Genomic DNA, 11,664 nt, shown 5'->3' on the forward strand with positions numbered 1-11,664 from the left:
CTGGAAGCTATAGCCTTACAAAATATTTATCTTAAATAATAAGATTTAAAAGTCAAATTTATGCCTTAATAATCTAATGACTTCTGAATGGATGTTGTATTAGCAGACATGAATACAACTTTAATATTGTACTTCTCTATCAGAGCTCTTGGGTGACCAAATACACTTTCAATGAGTACTAATATTTTGTTAGAAATATTTTTATGAGCTACAGGTCTCAGCAGTGGACTTAAATATTCAGTTAACTATGTTGTATACAGATATATTGTTGTGCATTTATAGGACACACACAGAGTAGATTTAACATAATTCTTAAAGGACCAAAGACTTTAAAAATGGTAAATGAACATTGGCTTTAACTTAAAATTGCCAGCTGCATTAGCCCCTGCAAGAGTCAGCCTGTCCTAGGAAGCTTTGAAGCTAGGCATTGACTTCTCTCTAGCTATGGAAGTCCTAGATGGCATCGTCTTCTGATATAAGAGTATTTTGTCTACTATATTTAGTGTAACCTCCTTCATTAAGGACATTGGTTACATCTACCAAATAACTTGCTGTACACTTTACATCAGCTCTTGCTGCTTGATCTTGAACTTTTATTTAATAAAGACAACTTTCTTCCTTAAACCTCATAAACAAACTTCTGCTAGCTTTAAACTTTTCTTTTGAAGCTTTCTCACCTCTCCAGTCACTATATAATTGAAGAAAGTTAGGGCCTTGTTCTGAATTAAGCTTTAGTTTAAGAAAATGTGATTGTTGGTTTTAGGTTTTACCCAGATCACTAATTTTTTCTACATATCAGCAATTGGTATATTACTCATGTACTTATGAAATAGCACTTTTCTTCAAGGACATTTCTTTGTACTCATATCTCAACTTACAGTTTAATGCAAGGGGCCTGACTCTTGACCTATCTTAGTTTTTAACATACCTTTTTTTTTAAGATTAATTACTTCTACCTTTTGATTGAACATGAGATGTCTGCAACTTATCCTTTCACTTTAACACTTAGAAGCCGTTGTAGAATTATTAAATTTCCAGATTTCAATATTCTTTGTCTTAGGAAGTAAGAAAGCCTGAGTAGAAGAAGAAAGAGAATGGAATGGCTGGCAGTGGAGCAGTCATAACACAATATTTATTAATTAATCCTGTATTTTGTATGGGTGTGATTTGTGTTCTCTACAAATCACCATTTCAAAAAAGTGAAGGCAAAATTAAGACATCCCCATATAAGCAAAACAGGAAATTTATAGCTAATAGATCTGAGAGAGTTTAAGAGTAACATAAAAGATATGCTCACTGATCACAGATCACCATGACAATATAACAATAATGAAAAATTTTTAAATCTTGAGAGAATTATCAAAATGTTATACAGTGAAACAAAGTGCACAGTGTTGTTTAAAAATGGTTCTAATAGACTTGCTTATCTCAGGGTTGACACAATTATTCAAGTTGTAAAAAACACAATACATTAGAACCTCTGTTCTTGAAGTTAATTTGTTCCAGAGTCTATTTGAGAAGTGATTTGTTCAAAAACAGAATCATTTTTTCCCATTAGAAAAAAGGTAAATTGAATTAATCTGTTCCAGACCCCCAAATGATTTCATGATTTAGCCTTTCCTGTATACAGTATATGTCTATTTTATTGTTCAATCTATAAACTCTTTAAAAACAAAAGGACATAAAATGTAAGTGAAAACTTAACAAAAATAAAATAAAATTTATATTAAAAATGAAATTTACATACACACTAAAACTTACTTTTAACATTGAGATATATTTACGACTGAACATGGAGAAGAGGGATGGAAGAATGAAGGGATGGAGGAATATTATTGTTTGGAACAGGGGTCCACTTTCATAAAAATGTTAGGTAGCTGTTCTTCTGTGGATCTTTCTCTGTTTTGTCTCTTTGCTCCACTAAAACTTGTTTAGGCCTCTGACCCACTAAAAACCTATCCAATGATGTTTGCTCTTACCTGTGCTTTAACACTCACCTGAAGTGAAACACAGCATTGTCATTGAACAAGTTATCTCACAACTTGCTACTTCTTTATCAGGGTGAAACATATTTCTCAATAAAATGTTGTATTTATCCCCATTTCTCAAACAGTTTCTTGACTAGTAAAGTAGGAGTATCCTCCCTTCTGTCCTCTTCCCTTCAAGAGAACTCCTCAACTTCTATCTCTTGCTGTTCTCCTTGAACGTCTTTGAGTTCTTGGTGTTCAGCTTAGTGTTATGGCCCTCCAACAACTCCTCCATATCATCATCATCCACTTCCAAGCTGATGAACTTGCCCAGATACACAATATCCTCCACAACAGATACAGGCTCATCCTCAAAGCCCTCAAAGTCTTGTTCAGCAACAGACTTAGGCCACAATTTCTTCCAGGCTGATCGCATAAAGGAAGACACTTTCCTTTATGCTTTGCCTATGAGCCTCAAGTGAGGATATTAAAATGTTACTTCCAGAACTCCCTGAGGATTAAATTAATTTCAGAGTCACCTAAAAATACTTCTGAAACAGTGCCTTTGTGTAATTTCTTAAACAGAAAGAGAAACTAAAATAGCAATACCATTTACCATTTCAACAATGAAAATAAGATAGCTAGGAAAAAAAAGATAAAAGAATTATACTGGGAAAAATATAGGACAATGAAAAAATAAAATGAAGGAGATACCAAAAAAAACCACAAACAAACAAAAAAAACCAACTATGTCATATTTATGGACTGGAAGAATTAACATCATTAAACACTCCATACTATCTAAAGATTCAATTCAATCCCTATAAAAATACCAATGGCGTATTTCACAAACCTAGAAAAAAAATTCCAAAAATTTATATGGAACCAAAAATGACCCAAATTACCACAGCAATCTTGATAAAGAAGAACGAAGTGCCCTAACTGGTTTTGCTCAGTGGATAGAGACTCGGTCTGCGGACTGAAGGGTCCCAGGTTTGATTCCAGCTAAGGACACATGCCTGGGTTGTGGGCTTTATCCCAGTGGGGGATGTTCAGGAGGCGGCCAATCAATGATTCCCTCTCATCATTGATGTTTCTATCTCTCTTTCCCTCTCCCTTCCTTTCTGAAATCGTAAAGATATATTTTTTAAAAAAAGAAGAACGAAGTTGGAGAAATCACAATACTAGAGAGAAAACTATACAAAAAAGCCATTGTAATCAAAACAGCCTGGTACTGGCACAGGAACAGGCATCTAGATCAAATGGAGCAGGATGGAGAACCCAGAAACCGATGCAAACCATGATGCTCAATTAATATTTTACAAGGGAGACATGAGCATGCAATGGAGTAAAGACACCCTCTTTAATAAATGGTGTTAGGAGAATTAGACAGGTATATGCAAAAAATAAAAATAAAACTAGACCACCAACTTGCACCATACACAAGAATAAGTTCAAAATGGATAAAAGACTTAAATGTAAATAATAAAACCGTAAGAAAACTTAGAAGAAACCATAGGCAACAAAATATTAGACATCTCTTATAGCAATATGTTTGCTGATATATCTCCCAAGGCAAGGAAAACAAAAGAAATAATAAACAAAACAAATTTGGACTATATAAAAATAAAAAACTTCTGCACAGCAAATGAGACCATCAGCAAAATGAAAATGGAGCCCACTGGATTTTGCAATGATACATCTGATAAGATGTTAATTTCCAAAATATATAAACTGGCTGTGAGGTGAGGGAGTTCAGGAGCCAGAGTCTCAGGAAGGGAAATCTGGTGTTATGTAAGATGGCCTGATATGAAGGAATCAGGCCTCCCCAAGCTGCCTAGTCCTTCAAGTGCAGGAGCCAGTTGAGATGTCAGGAATGGAAGCCAGTGCGACCATCCCAATCTGGCAAAATAAACCGCATGGTACTGATCGCAGTGTGGTGAGAAGAATCGGGACCAATCTGCCCTTGAAGCCATGCCCCCTGGCGTCCTTTGAGACCCTGCCCAATGTCTCTGATCTGTGTCTGAGAGATGTGCCCCCAGTCCCTACTTTGGCTGACATCGCCTGAATTGCTGCAGATGAAGAGGAGACATAAGCTTGGGTCAGAAGCGATACACGCCCCCTAAGGCACACTTGGAAGCCCAGCCCTCTGATTGTCCTGCAGCACAATGCTTCAGTGCCCAACCTCTGTGGGTCCGAGGAGAGGCTCCTGGCCTTGAAGAAGCCAGCCCTGCCAGCCCTGAGCCGCACCATAGAGCTGCAGGATGAGCTGAGCCACCTGCGCAGCCAGATTGCTAAAATAGTGGCAGCTGATACAGGAAGCTCAAATGTCTCTTCTCCCTTACCTTGTTTTGGATCTTCATTCCATTCTACAACTTCATTTGTCATTAGTGACATCACTGAGGAAACTGAGGTAGAGGTCCCCGAGCTTCCATCAGTCCCCTGCTTTGTTCTGCCAGCCCTGAATGTTGCAAACCAGAACACAAAGCTACCTGCAGCTCATTTGAAGAGGATGACTGCGTCTCTCTGTCCAAGGCCAGCAGCTTTGCAGATACGATGGGGATCCTGAAGGACTTTCACCAGGAACAGAACCTGCCATCCTTATTTCTGAGGTTCTGAGAAGGAAGTTTGCTCTGAAGGAAGAAGATTTTAGTAGAAAAGGAAACTGACAATACTCAGCTCTGCACACTCAGACTCCTGCTCCTGGAATTCCTTCAGTAGCTGCCTTCCTCACTGCAGATGTTTCTGTCTCTGCATTAGAAGTTTTCTGCAACAGTCTTCCCGAAAGCTAGAGCCTGGAGTGAAGGAAAAGAGCTGGATTATTTGTTTCCCATACTTCAAACCTTTGCAGAGCTAAGGCCTTTTGTGAGCAAAGACACTTATTACAGGTAAATGCATTGATTAAAATGTTTTGGTCTAAAGCCTGAGTAGAAGTTCCTGGCTTTTCCTTGCCCCTGTTTAAAAATAGGTCCTGAATAACATACTTCACTGCTTAAGACCCTATAACTGGTCTTACAGGACATTTTGTGCCCAGCTGTCACTTACTCTTAGCAGCTTTCTTGCAGCAGAGAGCTATCAGTGTTTATGTACATGTTCACAGAGCAAGAAAAATCTTATGCTGCTCCATCACAAACCAACACCAGTGTCCAGCAATCACCCTCTTCCCATGTCTAACACCTAGATGTAGAGGTTGGCACTCTGGACCAGCTGGCATTTGGGTGGTTTTTGTCTTAAATATATTTTGTAATACCATACAACCAAATCTAGCCTCCAAGGCTTGAGGCCTTATTGGTTCCACTGATTAAACTCTTGCTCTTCAGTGGCCTTTGGTTCAAGCCCAGTAGGAAACAGAAATGGGAAGGGGAAAGAGAATACCGTCTTTCTTTGAGGCCTTGACCTTTTTGTATTGGGCCAAGGTTTGTATCCACACCATGCATGACTCAGATGCCCTCAGGTCCCTTTCCCTGCAGTATATATCCCGTGTGTGTTTGGGTTGAAGTACTACCTGACATTAAAGGATTTGACAAGATACTGAAAAAAAAAAAAAATATATATATATATATATATATATATATATATATATATATATATATATATACAATATATCCCATACAACTCGACAAAAGGAAGACAAACAATCCAATTAAAAGATTGGCAGAGGACCTGACTAGACACTTCTCCAAAGAGGACATACAGATGGACAATAGACATATGAAAAAAATTTTCAAAGTCACTAATAATCAGAGAGATGCAAATTCAAACAACAATGAGGTATCACCTCACACCTGTCAGAATGGCTACCATCAACAAATCAAGAAATCACATGTACTGGTGAGGATGTGAAGAAATGGGAATCCTAGTATACTGCTGGTGGGAATGCAGACTGCTGCAGCCATATGGAAAACAGTATGGAGTTTCATAAAAAAAATTAAATATGTAACCACCATTTGACCCAGTGATCTCACTTCTAAGAATAGATCCTAAGAAATCTGAAACATTAATCAGAAAAAATATGTGCACCCCTACGTTCATAGCAGCACAATTTATAAAAGCTAAGGTCTTGAAACAGCCCAAGTGCTCAGAAGGTGAGTGGATAGAAAAAAAATATCTGTGGTACCTGTACACCATGGCCTTTATGCAGCAATAAAAAAAGAAGGATCTCTTACCCGTTGAGACAGCATGAAAGGAACCTGGAGTATATTATGCTAATGGATAAATCCAGTCAAAGAAATACAAGTACCACATGATTTCATTTATATGTGGAATCTAATGAACAAAATAAATGGATGGAAAAATAGATCTAAAAACATAGAAGCATAAAACAGGCTGATGAATCTCAGAAGGAGGGTAGAGAGGTCTTAAGAAATTAAACAAAGAATACTTTACAAGGGAGGCAAGAGCACACTAGAGGCCAAGCATGCATGAAATTGTGTGCCAGTAGCTCGCTTCCACTTGCTTCAGCTGTCCGCCCTACCCATTGCCTTTCATAGCTCATTGCCTCACCCACCACTGCTGGTAGCCCTCTAGAAGCTCTCTAGTGCTCACAGCTCTCCATTGCTAGTATCTCAAACCTCACCCCACCTGCCACAAGACCTGCTGCTTGTTTGGTCATGATGGCATTATGGCTTAACAGCCACAGGCCTTTTATATAAGACAATATGCATAACCCATAGACATAGGCAATAATGTGGTGAAGAACTGAGGGATAAGGTGAGGGGATGGATGTGGTCAAAGGGGCCAAAAATGGGGCATCTTTAATACTTTCAATAAAGTTAATAAAAAAAATATGATCTGTTTGTCCATGGGCTAAATGAGAGGAGTTGTGTGAGGTGACAAAAACCTAACAGTGATGAAGGTGTATTCCTCCACCAACTTGGCCTCCATGCCTGGAGGGTGGGAAGGAACATTGCCTATTACAAGAAGTAGCCTGAATGTCAATTATTTTTTCCTGGAGCTATTTCTTCACACTTGGGGCAAGCACTTAATGAATCCACTCTATGAAAAATTGCTTAGTTCTTGGAATAGGGGGTTGAGGACAAATATGTGATACCTTAATCAATAAAGCAATTAATTTTTAAAAATGCCTGGTTATTCAAGCTTTGAGATTAGCCCTGCACATCATATGCAATGTTTTTTATTTTACACAAAATTATTTTTTTTGAAAACTCTTGAGTTTTTAGAATGGTAGATAAGTAGAAGTTTCAGTCCCCTTTTCATTTCAACACAACAATGATGTAAACCTGTCCTTCGTTGACCTATATCTTTCCAGTGACTTCTTTTTCTGTGTGATGTAGGTCTTCTTTGGCATTTTCTTCCATAAGAGTCCTGTCTCATTACAACTGAATGCTTATTGGGAAATAAATGTCTCAACCTCTATGTATTCTTGAAATTCTTTCATGAAATTTTCAGCACTTATTGTACTTTGTTAGAACTGGCAGCCTCCCCATGCCTCATTACACTATGAATGTCATGACTTTTCTTCAATTTATTGAACCACCCCATACTAGAATTAAATGAGTCACTTTTAGCACTCATTCCAGGGTTTTTATTTTTGTTTTTCAGGTGTTAAGTATGCAGCATCATCACTTTGAAATGCTATCACTAGCTAACTGCATTACATTTATTCAAATCACAACAATTTTATTCAAACAAACAACAATTTTTCTACCTTTCAATTGCCTGTGTTTGCTATTTCATATGCACTTTCACACCCTTAGCAACACCAGCACTCTTGATGTCCTCTTTATTTTTAAATTGTGCTAATCATTTATTTCACTATGGCATACTCAGTAACTAGTCAGACACGCAAACACTTTTATCAGACTTTACAATTATTTCCTTTTTAAGCTCTAACATTGTTTTCACAACTTTCCTTTTCACTTTGCTGCCATCACTAACCTTCTTAGAACCCATGGTGTCATATTTAATAGTGTTGTAGTGAACCCTGAATCTCACAAAGGATGCCTCAAAAGTCAAATTATGGAGTCATTTATTCAAAGGCCGGTGGTTATGAGGGAGCATAAGCATTCCAAATCTCGCAACCCCGAAATGCCCGCCACATCCAGCTTATATAGGCAGAATATCATAAAGGTATCAATTACATCTTTGGGTTTGGAATGAGGAACCTGGTTTGCACAAAGCACTTACAGAAGCAAAATTAAGCAAGTTAGTTATCTATAAAGATTAAGTATAGTTTTGGGTCTATGGATCACTGAATCAATGGAAACACATTATCTGGAGCCACTGAGGCCATTTAGAATAATTGTGCTGTCCCGGTCTTGGGACCACTGAGTTAATCGGAACACATTATCTGTAGCTACTGAGGCAATTTAGGGTAATTGTGCTTTCCAGGTTCCCAGGTACTGAAGAATGTGCTTCAATAAGTAGTAAAATCACAATCAGTGGGATATTCAAACCACCACCAATGGAGTATTCAATCGATTGGGCTAGCATATATAAGTTCAGAAAATCAAAATAACTTTACTCTAAGTACAGAAGCCAAAACAGCAGGGTTAAAGTTAAACTGCAGTTTCTACCTGAGATGATTGCTACCATACTTCAATAGTAATATCCAACAGCAAAGAAAAAAAAGAAATAGAGCACAATTTTCTGAGTTAACAATGCTATGTGTAGTGCCAAACTTACACGTACTCATGGGTTTTTTCCTATGTCACCTGTGAGATGCATGCCTGACAAACAGATATCAGTATGAACGTGCCATGGGGTCAAGAACTAAAGTTTTGTTCAACAACTGAGACATTTTTTTCATTAATAACTTGATTAAGAATTGAATTGTTTGACTGTATCTGTGAATTGCAACAAAGCTAAGCACAAAAGAATAAGATATGCTTATACATAATTAAATATAAAATTTAGTATTAACGTTATTAAATTACATTTTCCCTATATGATTTAAAAGACCATTACATAAAGCAATAATTATAAATCTAAGTTGATGGGCATACAATAAATAATGATTTCCTTTGTGACATAACAGCATAAGGGTGAGAACAGAGCTATATAAGAGCAGTTTTACCATACCATTGAAGCTAAATTGGTATTAATTTGAACTACATTAGCATAAACTAACATATCTTTATTGAGAAAAACTAAAAACCTATAAAGAAATGAAAAGGGAATCAACATAGCACACTAGAAAATATCTTCTTAACCTAAAAGGCTAATACAAAAAAAATTGAGGAACAAGTAAGATATAAGACATATAGAAAACAATGAGCAAAATGATGGAAGTAAATATAATAGCCCCTTACCAGTAATTGCATTAAATATAAAAGGATTAAACTCTTAAATTAAAAGACATATATTATTACAATAATTTTTAAATGACCCAACTATGCACCATTTATAAGATCTAACTTTATATTCAAAAGACAAATACGTCACCATAGCCAGTTTTTCTCAGCCTGTGGACTGAAGGGCCCCAGATTTAAATCCAGTCTAGAGCACATGCCCAGGTTGTGGGCTCTATACCCAATAGGGGCATGCAGGAGGCAGCCAATCAATGATTCTCTTTTATCATTGATGTTTCTATCACTTTCTCCCTCTCCATTCTTCTGTGAAATAAAAAAAAAAGAGAGACAAGTATATAGGTGTAAAAGAATAAGAAAGGTGAATAACATTATTAATAATTTTTAAATGACCCAAAAGAGCAAGTGATTATATTGATACTGAACAAAATAAAATTGAAAACAAAAATAGTTGTAAAAATCCTATATAGTAAAAGCATAATATGCAAATCAACCAAACAGCCAAACAGCAGAACAACCATTTGGATGACCATCCAGGACCACACTCTGACATGCACTGGCAACAGGCCAACCAAGGTGGGCCATTGCCCCATGATTGATCTGCAGAGGGAGGCCTACGATACTGACCTGCAGGATGCAGTGAGTAAGTAGGGCCTCCCTTGTAAGGGAAACCTGGGTCCTCTGTGCCAGTGGCCAGAGGGAAGCTGGTGCCAGCAGTCAGGGGAAGGAAGGCCTACTCTTGCTCAAATTTCATGCATCAGGCCTCTATTATTTTTTTTTAAGGTAGTATATGTGTACATATCTTACCATTGCCCCTCCCCATACTCCCATACATGCCCTCCCGCCCCAGAGTTTTTCCTCCATTGGTTATGCTTATATGCATGCATACAAGTCCTTCAGTTGATCTCTTATCTCTCCCATATCTCCCTATCCTCCCCGTTGCAATTAGACAGTATGTTTGTTGTTTTACTGTCTCCGTATCTCTCTTTTTGTTCAACAGTTTATAATGTTCTTTGTTATCCATAAATGTGTGAGATCATGTGGTATTTTTCTTTCATTGGCTGGCTTATTTCACTCAGCATAATGTTCTCCAATTCCATCCAGGTTGCTGCAAATGATAAGAATTCCTTCTTTTTTATGGCAGCATAGTATTCCATTGTGTAGATGTACCATGTTTTTTTGATCCAATCATCTGCTGATAGGCATCTAGGCTGTTTCCAAATCCTAGCTATTGTAGATTGTGCTTCTATGAACATAGGGGTGCATATTTCCTTTCTGATTGGTGTTTCTCATTTCTTAGGATATATTCCTAGGAGTGAGATTACTGGGTCAAATGGGAGTTCCATTTTCAGTTTTCTGAGGAAACTCCATACTGTTCTCCACAGTGGTTGCACCAGTCTACATTCTCACCAGCAGTGCACGAGGGTTCCTTTTTCTCCGCAACCTCACCAACACTTATCGTTTGTTGATTTGTTGATGTTAGCCATTCTGAGAGGTGTGAGATGGTATCCCATTGTTGTTTAGATTTGCATCTCTTGGATAATTAGTGATTTTGAGAATGTTTTCATGTACCTTTTGGCTTTCCTTCTATCTTCTTTTTAAAATATTTTATTTAGGTCCATTGCCCATTTTTTAATTAGATCATTTATCTTCCTTTTATTTAGTTGTATAAGCTGTCTGTAGATGTTGGAGATTAAATCTTTATCAGTGATAACATTTGCAAATATGTTTTCCCATACAGTGGGCTTTCTTGTTTTTTGTTGATAGTATCTTTTGCTATAAAAAAGCTTTTTATTTTGATGTAGTTTCATTTGTTTATTTTCTCTTTAGCTTCCATTGCTCTAGGGGAAGTATCAGTGAAGAAGTTCGTTTGGCATATGTCAGAAATTTTGCTACCTGTAGATGCCTCTAGTACATTAATGGTTTCTCATCTTATGTTTAAGTCCTGTATCCATTTTGAGTTTATTTTTGTGTATGGTATAAGTTGGTGATCTAGTTTCATTCTTTTGCACGTATCTGTACAATTTTCCCAACACCATTTATTGAAGAGATTGACTTGACTCCATTGTATGTTCATATATCCTTTGTCAAATATTAATTGAGAATAGAGGTTTGGGTCAATATCAGGATTCTCTATTCTATTCCATTAATCTATATGTCTGTTCTTGTGCCTGTACCAGGCTGCTTTGAGAACAGTGGCTTTGTAAAACAGCTTGAAATCTGGTATTGAGATCCCTCCTACTTTGTTCTTATTTCCAAGGATTGCTATGGCTATTTGGGGTCTTCTTTTTGTTCCAGGTGAATTTTTGGAGAGTTCTTTCTAGTTCTGTGAAGTATGCCATTGGTATTTTAATTGGGAGTGCATTGAATCTATAATTTGCTTTGGGAAGTATGGACATTTTGAAGAAGTTGATTCTACCAATCCATGA

The 11,664-nt window shown here is 37.2% G+C and overlaps 1 pseudogene across 1 annotated transcript; it reads left to right on the plus strand.

Annotated features, from left to right (window-relative positions):
- Positions 1-3,709: 3,709 nt before the first annotated feature.
- On the plus strand, positions 3,710-4,812 carry LOC311619620 (mitochondrial fission regulator 1-like; annotated as a pseudogene). Its single transcript has one exon. The product of its transcript is annotated as a mitochondrial fission regulator 1-like (transcript).
- The last annotated feature ends 6,852 nt before the right edge of the window (positions 4,813-11,664 follow it).

Source organism: Pipistrellus hanaki (assembly GCF_964339955.1).
Source record: "Pipistrellus hanaki genome assembly, chromosome: 3".
Classification (NCBI taxonomy): Eukaryota; Metazoa; Chordata; class Mammalia; order Chiroptera; family Vespertilionidae; genus Pipistrellus; species Pipistrellus hanaki.